This window comes from Miscanthus floridulus, chromosome 6, assembly GCF_019320115.1.
Source record: "Miscanthus floridulus cultivar M001 chromosome 6, ASM1932011v1, whole genome shotgun sequence".
NCBI lineage: Eukaryota > Viridiplantae > Streptophyta > Magnoliopsida > Poales > Poaceae > Miscanthus > Miscanthus floridulus.
Window position 1 is genome coordinate 111,866,778 of NC_089585.1, and position 11,556 is coordinate 111,878,333.

Sequence of the window (11,556 nt, forward strand, 5' to 3'; positions counted from 1 at the left end):
CCATAGTCGATAACTCGCTATCATTAAGGAGTCGCATTGTTACTAAGAAGCATTGTGCTCTAAGTTCAAAAAAAGAAGAAGCTTTGTGCTCCTATGGAACTTAGCTTCGGCACAACTCAGACTTGAAAGAGACGTGTTAATTTAGGAGCTTGTTTGGATCATCCATTCCCCATGGGTGTATCAAAACTAGCACTTATATAACTGAAAAATAATTCATGGTGAGGAGGTTTCTTTAATATTTTACAAAGGGTTTGAAATCTTTTGACGGAGCCACGCCTAAATAGCCTTGTCTCTAATGCCCAGAATGCATTCATCGAGAGAAGATGCTGTTAGTTTCATTTCATTCATATTCATCATATCGGGATACATCATAATAGGAATACATGTTTATGATTCACAGTATATACACAAATCCTAATACATGAACTACAGAGACATAAAAGGGAGAAAAAGGGATAGGTGGAGTATGAAGTCGCAGACCATCGAAGGCCGTAGTGGTCGGAGCAGTCGGAGTGGTGGAAGCGCCGGCCGGGGTCTCATTCGCGGATGCCATCTACGCGCTGGCAGCGACATTCGGTGGAGAGATGAGTCAGTGTAGTGAAGTGGTGGCACAGTGGAGACGGTGGCGGCTTCCCGTCACTGGCTGCGCCCCTCTCGGATCAGGATGGGGAATATCGGTGGGGAGTGGCGGCTCAGGTGAACCTCATATCAAGAGCCTACTGGCCCTCACCTTTATTTATAGCACAGTGTGACGGGGGCCCACCAACCATGTAGGGTTGGGCACCCTCGATTAGGGCGCGAGAACAAGGCCCAAAAGGCCATTGGGCCTAACTGGTGGGAGATCAAACCTAACATTTTCCCCCTTGATCTCTCATCTTTTCTTCGTTCTTTAATTTCATACTCAAAACTTTTAATTCATATTTTTCTTGCTTCTATCCTATTCCTTTACAGATTAGTGCATAGAGCTGTCTCATCGTCACAGCAATCAGTGCCGTTAGACTAACAGCCACAACACCCCTCTCCGTATTGGAATGAAATTCTCTCTTGGGCCCTTCATATGTTCGGGAATCATAGGCTTTCCCTTAAACCCATGCTGGCTACGTGTTCTCTGAACACATTGGGTGGTAAGCCCTTTGTGAGCGGATTCATGAGCATTTTGTCTATATTTATATGCTCAAGATTTATTATATGATCCCGAACTTTATCTTTCACAACATAGTACTTTATGTCAATGTGTTTGGCAGCACCACTTGACCTATTGTTGTGAGCATACTGTACCACTGGGTTGTTATCACAATACAACTCATAGGTTCATTTATGTTATCAATCACTTTCAATCCGGGTATGTATTTCTTCAGCCAATTCACCTGCCCCGTTGCCTCATAGCATGCTACAAACTCGGCATACATTGTCGAGGATGTGGTTACGGTTTGTTTAGAGCTTTTCCACGATATAGCCCCTCCTGCGAGAGTAAATACATATCCTGACGTGGATTTTCTTTCTTCTTCCGCATAATCAGAATCTGAATACCCCTCTATCTGCAGGGAATCAGATCTTCTATACGTAAGCATGAGGCCTTTCGTACCCTGCAAATAACGCAAGACTTTCTTCACTAATTTCCAATGTTCAATTCCTAGATTCTTTTGATATCTACCAAGTAACTCGGTAACAAAAGCTAAGTCAGGGCGTGTACACACTTGAGCATATTGTAAACTTCCAATAGCTGAAGCATACGGTACCGCTTTCATTCGGTCAATTTCATATTGGTTCTTGGGACACTGATGTTCCCCAAATCTATCACCCTTGACTATAGGTGCAGGTGAAGGACTACACGCATGCATACTAAATTTCTTTAGGACCTTTTCTATGTATGCCTTTTGCGATAATCCTAGAACCCCCTTTATTCTGTCTCGGTGAATCTCTATTCCCAAAACAAATGGGGCCTCAACGAGATCTTTCATATCAAAGTTTGAGGACAAGAATTTCTTCATTTCCATTAGTAGATTGATATCACTACTAGCAAGTAAGATATTATCCACATACAAAATTAGGAATATGTACTTTCCATTCTTGAACTTTGCGTAAACGCAATTGTCCTCAACATTTTCCTTAAACCCAAAACCTTTTATCGTTCTATCAAACTTCAAATACCACTGTCTTGAAGCTTGCTTCAATCCGTAGATTGATTTCTTTAGACGGTATCCCATATTTCCTTTTTCTTTTACGACAAAACCTTTCGGTTGTGCCATATAAACATTTTCTTCCAAATTCCCGTTAAGGAAAGCCGTCCTTACATCCATTTGATGTAACTCCAAATCATAGTGGGCTACAAGTGCCATTATAATTCTGAAGGAATCTTTACATGAGACTAGAGAAAACGTCTCATTGTAATCAATCCCTTCTCTTTACGTAAAGCCCTTCACCACAAGTCGCGCTTTAAATCTTTCTACATTCCCTTGGGAGTCATATTTTGTTTTGTAGATCCATTTACAATCTACTGTTTTGGCTCCTTTAGGAATAATTTCTAAGTCCCAAACTTTATTGGCACTCATTGACTTCATTTCATCTTCCATGGCCTTAAGCCACTCTGATGAGTGGTCGCTTCTCATGGCTTCTTCAAATGAGGTGGGATCATCCCCCATTTGAAATTCTTCTGTCTCATAAACTTCATAGTCATCAGTAATAGCTGATCTTCTTATTCTTTGAGACCTTCTAGGTGCCTCTGGCACTTGTTCCACGTTGGGCTGTTGCTGTTCTTCCTCATGTGTGACATTTGGTTCTATAGGTTCCTCAAGGATAGGTTCCTCAAGGACAGGTTTCTCATGTTCATTCATTGTCGCCACGGGAGAACTTGCAACAGGTGTTGGCACTACAGTGTCCTGCACTGTCGGTGCAATAGTAGCAGGTAGCGTGAAGAATGGTTCTTCAACCATCGGAGTGGGTACATGTACCCGCTTCTCCTGTAGGCTGATTTCTCGTGCTACCATGCTCCCCCTGATCATGTTATCCTCTAAGAACACAGCGTGTCTTGTTTCTACAATCTTCGTATGTCTGTTAGGACAATAGAAGCGATATCCTTTTGATCTTTCTGGATAGCCAATAAAATAGCAGCTGACTGTCTTGGAGTCTAACTTTCCTATGTTTGGGTTAAACACTTTTGCCTCAGCCGGATAGCCCCACACACGCAAATGGTTAAGTGAGGGTTCCCTTCCTGTCCATAATTCATACGGTGTTTTAGGCACCGATTTGCTTGGTACTCAATTAAGTATGTGAATGGCGGTTTTTAGTGCCTCCATCCATAAACTAATCAGTAATGTGGAGTAACTTATCATGCTTCTTACCATATCCATTAAGGTACGGTTACGTCTTTTAGCCACTCTATTCTGCTAAGGCTCCCCTGGTGTGGAGTACTGAGCGACTATGCCATTTTCCTGTAGAAACTTTGCAAACGGTCCAGGAATTTGGCCATATGGGGTATGTCGCCCATAGTACTCTCTACCTCGGTCTGATCATACTATCTTGATTTTCTTATTGTGCTAATTTTCAACTTCAGCTTTAAATATTTTGAATTTATCCAATGCTTCTGATCTTTCTTTAATTGGATAAATATTGCCATAATGAGAGTAGTCGTCTGTGAATGTTATAAATGAATCATAACCATCCACACTTTTCACAGGAAAAGGACCACATATGTCTGTGTGGATTATTTCTAAAATTCCTGTGCTTCGTTTGGCATCTTTCTTAATTTTCTTGATATACTTTCCTTTGATACAATCAACACATTGTTCTAAATCTGAAAATTCTAAGTGTGGGAGAATTGATTCCTTAACCAATCGTTCTATTCTCCCCCTCGAAATATGGCCCAAGCTACAATGCCATAATTTCGAAGAGACATTATCAATTCTCTTCCGCTTCTTAGTTACATTCGCAGATGGGGAATCATTCACATTCTCATCGCATACATTGTTCGCATTCTCAGTAAGAGATAATGAATAAAGCTTGTCTTGTCGGAAGGCAAGACCAACACATTTATTATCAACTAGTATCTTACACTTGCCACCACCAAAATGGCAATCAATTCCATCATCATCAAGTTTCAAAACGCTTATCAAATTTCTACGCAAAGAGGGAACATAAAGTACTTCTTTAAGTCTAAGTACAAAACCATTATTCAATTCTAAAGAAAAAACTCCAATGGCTTCAACATTGGCTTGCACTTCATTTGCAACTTTAATCATTCTTTCTCCTCTTCGCAAGGTTCTCGTCCCACTTAACCCATGTAAGAAATTTGCAACATGAGTAGTTGCTCCTGAATCAACCCACCAAGTGGATTTATCATAACATAAATACAGGGATTCATCTACAAATGTAATAAATTCATCACCTTTCTTTAGCAGAGATTTTAGGAAGTCTAGACAATCCCTCTTGTAGTGTCCCTTCTTGAAGCAGTGCTTGCACTGATCTTTTTCAGCTCCACCATACTGCTGATTCTCAGAATCCTAGGGTTTCTTTCCCTGTGAATTGGAGGAAGAGGCCTTATCCCACTTAGGTTTCCCTTGTGGTTTAGAATTCTTGCCATTAAAGTTCTTTCTTTTGTTATCCTTCACAAAATGAGTGGATTCACCCTGTGAGGACTTTATCCTCTCCTCTTCTTGAGCACACATTGAGATGAGTCTTTCTATGCCCCATCTTTCAGGCTGCATATTGTAGTTCACAATGAAGGTGTCATATTCTTTTGGCAAAAAAGCAAAAATTAAATGAATCAAGAAATCATCCTCCTTCAAATTTATTTCCTTTAGCTTAGATGCCGTAGTGTTCATCTTCAAAATGTGCTCTCTTATGCTACCACCAATGAATTTCTCATTCACAAGCTTCTTAATCAGTGAACTTACTGTGGCCTTAGTAGACCCAGTAAACTGACTCTTGATTTTCTCAAGATATTCTGTGGCAGTAGCACATTCAGGGATTGAGCCCCTTATCTGTTCTTCTATGGTGGCCTTGGCCACCAACAGGCACTTGCGGTTGAAGAGAGTCCATTGCCTATGTTCAAGATCATATTTTATTCTTATTTCAGCATGATCACGCTTTCGAGCAGCGAAATCAGCGTCAGATTCATTTTTCACCTCTCACTGGGTCCTCTGGCTCAATAGGACACGATGAGGTGATAGCAAAATCGACCTCTCCCAACGCAAGTTCTAATTCATACTTTTCCCGCCACACACGGTGATTGCTCCCATTGAGTGTCGGGATGTTGGCAATGTTCACAATGCATTTGCCTCCTGAAACCACACCAGAGTAAGTAAGAAACATTTATACATAAAATTTCATGCTTTAACTCAACGTTGGTCAAATTAAAACTTATAATTCATCCATGCAAACATTTTACATCATCGTTAGGCAGAAGTAAAATTAATGCATAATTTCTCATGGATCAAAATTATAATATTGTTATTAACAACGTTGGTCAGAAAATAATAACATCATAATCTCATCAAAATTATCAGAAATTCATCACTTCTCTTAAAATTAAATTATCCTGTTGGTTCAAATTTAATCAAAGAGAACAATAATTATCATGCACAGCGGAAACTTAATAATCTTTCATATTATTATTTTCCAGAAGCACTAAAAATTCACTGTTTTCTAGGCAAAATATCATTGGATAAAAATTATGTCAAAGACTGCTTCTGGAAAAAACAAAAAAAAGGAAGTTTCATCTTCTTCTTCAATTTTGGCCCGAGGGCCCATCTCGCGCACGCGGCCCACGCTCGCGTGCGCGCGCTGCGCAGGCCCTGCTTTCCTCCTGACGACCCATCAGCGAGAAGCGGCCCATCTCCAGCCGCGTGCGCGAGCTCCCCGTGCACTAGGCCCTAACCTGGGCCTGGGCCGGTATTTGGCGCGCCCGCCTAGGCCATATTGAGCCCAGCAGCCGCGAGCACATCTGGTCCGTTCATCCCCATCGAACGGTTGTTCGTTTCCATCGTGGGATCAAAATCACGTCGGCTAACACATTTCCAAAACCCTAACTCATTTTCTTTTCTCCCCCCCCGCCTCACTCAGTGGCACAGCAGTGGCGGTGCCCATGGCGACCGCCCACCACCGGCAAGGAGGAAGGGCACCCACCAGAGCAAGGTACCCACCGGAGCAGATCCGGCCACCCCGCCACTTCTTCTTCCTCCCTCCCCTTCTCTGTTAGCCATGCATAGAGTAGCAACAGTTGGCGGCCACCCATGGTGGCAGGAGGAGAGGAAACGGCAGCGCCGCCGTAGAGCTTCTCACCGGCGCGCACGTTCGCCCAAGGCTGAGCGTGCCATCGTCGAGTTGCCCTGCGTCAGTGCCCTGACCGGCGTCCGTGTTAGTCGGTTTGGGTTCTAGTCCCGCATGTCGGCGAGGGCCGACGGCTCGGTCTTTGTCCCGTGCGGTGGCGATGCCGCCGGTGGCATGAGGGCCTAGGTAGGACCCCATTCATCCATTCATGCTAGGGTTAGGGTTAGGGTTCGTTCATGTTCTTTCCGATATGAAATTGGTTCAATCGTTCGATCTTTCTTTTCAATAAACCTGGCTCCGGTACCAATGTTAGTTTCATTTCATTCATATTCATCAGATCGGGATACATCATAATAGGAATACATGTTCATGATTCACAGTATATACACAAATCCTAATACATGAACTACAGAGACATAAAAGGGAGAAAAAGGGATAGGTGGAGTATGAAGTCGCAGACCATCGAAGGCCGTAGTGGTCGGAGCAGTCGGAGTGGTGGAAGCACCGGCCGGGGTCTCGTTCGTGGATGCCATCTGCGCGTCGGCAGCGACGTTCGGTGGAGAGAGGAGTCGGTGCAGTGAAGTGGTGGCGCAGTGGAGACGGTGGCGGCTTCCCATCACTGGCTGCGCCCCTCTCAGATCGGGATGGGGAATATCGGTGGGGAGTGGCGGCTCAGGTGAACCTCATATCAAGAGCCGCCGACCCCCACCTTTATTTATAGCGTAGTGTGACGGGGCCCACCAACCATATAGGGTTGGGCGCCTCCAATTAGGGCGCGAGAACAAGGCCCAAAAGGCCGTTGGGCCTAACTGGTGGGAGATCAAATCTAACAGATGCATCCATGACAACTTCAGCTATGCCAAATAGAATGATACAAATATCACACAAGAAAAAACAATCGGCCCTTTTCATCAAGCTTGACACTTCCAAGGCATTCGACTCCATTAGCTAGCCTTTCATCCTATAGGTCCTCGATCTCTGCACTAGGTTTTAGCAGGAAATGGTGCGATTGGATCTCCTCCATAATGAGCACAATATCATCTAAGGTTTTTACTAATGGACAACTAGGGAAAAACATTAAGTATGCTCGGAGTCTACGCCCGGGAGACCCGCTCTCTCCAATGCACCCATCCTAGCCATCGTCCACGTTAAACTTGCAGCTGAACAAGGTCTTGCAACATGTCCTTCCAAAATCGGCTGATCTAATAAGATGCTTGCTATACGCAGATGATTTCTTCCCCAAGTGGAAGGAAAGGCACCAGGTGGGATCATGTATTTTACAAAAGAGAAGTTTCTCATTATGGAAGTTGAAGCTAATTGTACTATTGCTATATTCTACCACAACGTTGTCTTACACTGTTGGACCTGATCTTGTGCAGATAAAAAGCTAATATTTTTGGCAAATAAATCATTTTCATCTGAAAGTTTAAACATGTTGAAGACAAAACAGAACATGAAAGAATTTTTCACATGTCATGGATTCATACACCACTAAGAAACTATAAAGCCATCAAATCATGTCTTAGTTCTATATATGTTTTACCGAATATTTAGACACAATAGGTACAATTAGCATGAGATTTTGAAGACAAAAGTAGACAGAGCAGTAGCACACTAGTACCTAATATTTTGTACGCACTATGTTATTCATGAATCATTGCTTGACTAACATAAACACGTATCATGAAATGACTTTCCCTTTGCTCAATAAGCCTATATCTCATTGCATTTCACCGCAGATTTTATTCACAGTATCATTTTCACTAACAGGTACACTTCAGTATTGAAGACAGCTGCGTCACATTTCAAATGCCACCTCCATACTCAGTTGTAATTCAGGTCTGAGTTTAAGATGAAATAGTGTATCAGTTGTGTAATAGATCCATTCCAATATTCTTTTGACACAGTTTACTGAAAACTAAGAAAAAATTCTAGGTGCTTAATTATTAGTATTTGAATATGTTCCATGGATTAAGTGAGTTATAAGCTTATAGCTAAATAGATTATATGAACTCGGATACTGAGACACTTAAAATGAACATTATGAATGATAAAAGGTCTTGTTAAACGGGGCTTTGAGATATCAAAGTTTCCATTGAGGCCCATAAGTCTTGTGTCATTTATGTGGAGAGGTATTTATGATTGTTCCATCAATTCTCTGTGAAATTCAGGAATCTGACAAAGGTCACTGGCATATCCCTGTCTCGGAGGAAGACTTGGGCCCAGTTTAGATCCGAAATATTTGGCAAAATGAGCACTGTAGCGTTTTCGTTGTTATTTGACAATTAGTGTCCAATTGTAGTCTAATTAGGCTTAAAAGATTTGTCTCGTGGATTTCGTCTAAACTGTGTAATTAGTTTTATTTATATTTAATACTTCATGCACTGGTAGAGAACAGAGCTTTACTCCTGGTGGGGAACCCCCTCTAGTCTCGGTTCCCCACCCGGGAGCAAGCATCCGGGACTAAAGGGGGGTCCTTTAGTCCCGGGTCAGGAACCGGGACTAAAGGAGGACCTTTAGTCCCGGTGGGTAACACCAACCGGGACTAAAGATGCCTCCTGACATGCCACGATGGCCGGCACCTTTAGTCCCGGTTGGTAATACGAACCGGGACTAAAGGTTTTTTTCTTTTTTCTTTTCTTTTCATTTTTTTGTTTTCTTTTTAAAATAGGTTTTTGAAGTCATATTGTACGCTGCTAATTATACATTTATACGCGCGTATAGTATGTTTCGGTTCAAGCACCATGAACGTATTAAATCACACAATACAAGCATATATATATATGCATGCATGCATCATATATATATTTACATGCATGCATTCATATGTGTATTTTACATTATATTATTTCATGTGTATATATTACAAAAAGATTGCATTACAGTTGTTGTGATATAACAAGTTTTCTCTCATCCTCTAGCTTGGCTTCCATAGCAGTGTTGGGTCGAAGTAGAACTCGTCCTTGGAATCGATGACCTGCTCATTAAAAAATCCAGCTATAGACTCTTGAATTGCTTTGATTTGGTCTTGCCGTATGACCTTTTCCTCCAACCATCGAGTCTACAGGTTTGAATTAAAGGAAAATAAATTAATATATGTACATATATATATAAAGACATAGTAACACAATCAATAATAATAATTAAATGAATATATAGTGCATTTTTAACGTACTTTTAGTCTCTCTGTAGGAGTTCTTTGGGAGACTACCTTGATAAACTTACAAACATAGTAACCACAGTAGTTGTTCCCCTGTTCCTGCCATAGACACCACTTTACGAGAAAAAGATTTGTCATCCAATCTGGTGATCCAGTAAAAGCTATATGTTTAATTAATAAAGATGATGCGATTTAGGGGACTTACTTTCAAAGGGATTACATTCAGTGGCGCTTTGTATTTTTCCATGTGTTGCTTCTCAATAAAGGTTTTCCAAACACTGCCCAATAAAAAATTTGCCACATCATCAGATATAGTTAATCATCATGTTTGTGTGTATATATAGTTGCTAGAGATACCGAAATTACCTCTGGATAATATCTATCATATCTTGGTAGTCTTGTTGTGGTTTTCTCATCGAGTCATAGATTATCAAGTGACTTTTCACCAGATCGATGTCCATCAATATCCAGTGATTGCTGCATGTGTTTATAGGATATAACACATAACACTCATTAATTAACTAGAATCAACATATGAGCCATTAAGGATGATCGACATTATTAACACTCACTTGAAGTTGTAGGGAAAGAGTATATCCTTCTTGTGGCGTTGGTTCACTAAGAAGTTTATGAGGTTACTCTCTGACTCAGACTTCCAATTAGTCTTTGGAGTAACTGGGTCTTTGAATACTATATGGGGATCAACAAAACCAATTTCATTGCAGCCTTCCTTTCTGAGCTCTATCATTGTAAATCTGCACATATATAGTACTTGTTAGGATAATTTATATGCATATACACACATATGATGAGTTTAATAATAGATCGAAAGAATTATTACTTACAGGCAATAGCAGCTAATGATAACTTTGTCCAGAGAGGTCAGGTGGCATATTTGATGAAATTCTGCAAAGTCAACATACATAACATCATCGCCATAGAACCAATATTCATCTCTAATTCTGACACCAATGCAGAAGTCTTCATCGGTAGACGCCTGCATGTACCACTTATTTAGCAGGTACATTTGCCTCCCCAGATCAGATAAGGCTTGAGGGTTGTATAGACTCTGGCCTAGTACAAATTTTTTCTTCCAAATATCAACCTCCGCCGCACTCTCAATGTTTCCATCACCAAACATCTGGTAAAGGTCGAGACCAGTCTCATCAATAAATTCACCAAGGTGATCCAAATCGACATCCGGAGGTATGTTTGCCTGATGCATTAATCCTAAATTCGTACCATATTCATTATCAACAACTAGTGGGGGGACTGATTAGTGCGCTTGTTGTCTGAGTTGGGCAACTCCTTTCCCTGCCCGCTTCTTTTTCTGTGCCGCCTCAATTGACTTGGTGAGAGTGCGGTCATAGTCTGATAACGTTGATTTGGACGGCTTACAAGATTCCCGCTGTTGTTGCTGGTAAGAAGCCACCCTTTTTCTTAGAATATCTGGAGCTACGAAGAAGTACGGTTTCTCCTTGCTTCTTGATTCTTTTTAAGTTTGTCATAGAATCTTGACATATCTTTTTTATATGCATCAGTTCCTTCTTCCTTCTCTTCAGATATTATTTTAGGAATAGCCCTTGGTTTCACGGTGGCTTTCTTTACCGATGGGGACTGATTCTTCGTTTGCGTTCTGGCCTCTTGCTAGGCTTCTTGGTAGGCGGGGGCGGGGGAGGCGTTGGAGACCTCCTTGGAGGTGGCGGATGTGGCGTTGGAGACCTCCTTGGAGATGGTGTGGATGCAGCCTCGCCTTCCAACATAATGTCATCGTACAGAGCACTATGATGATCTGGCGATTGAACAATTAGATTTAGGTTGGGGGAGGATCTGCTACAAAAAAAGGAATGACATATTATTATGAGCAAATTATTAATAATTTAAGCCAATACAAATTAATGATGTAGTGTTTTCATCCACACGTACCTATGGTGAGGTAGTTTAGGAGGAGGTGGAGCCGACATCCCAGGAATGATGATGTAGCGCTTGCGCCATAGAATGAATGTCTTCTCCGCTTCTCCTAGAGTCTTCTTGCCATCACCTTCAGGAATGTCAAGAGGTAAATCACTAAAACCTTTTTCAGCTTTATCTACCGAGATGGTAGCATATCCTTCTTGGATTATATTCCC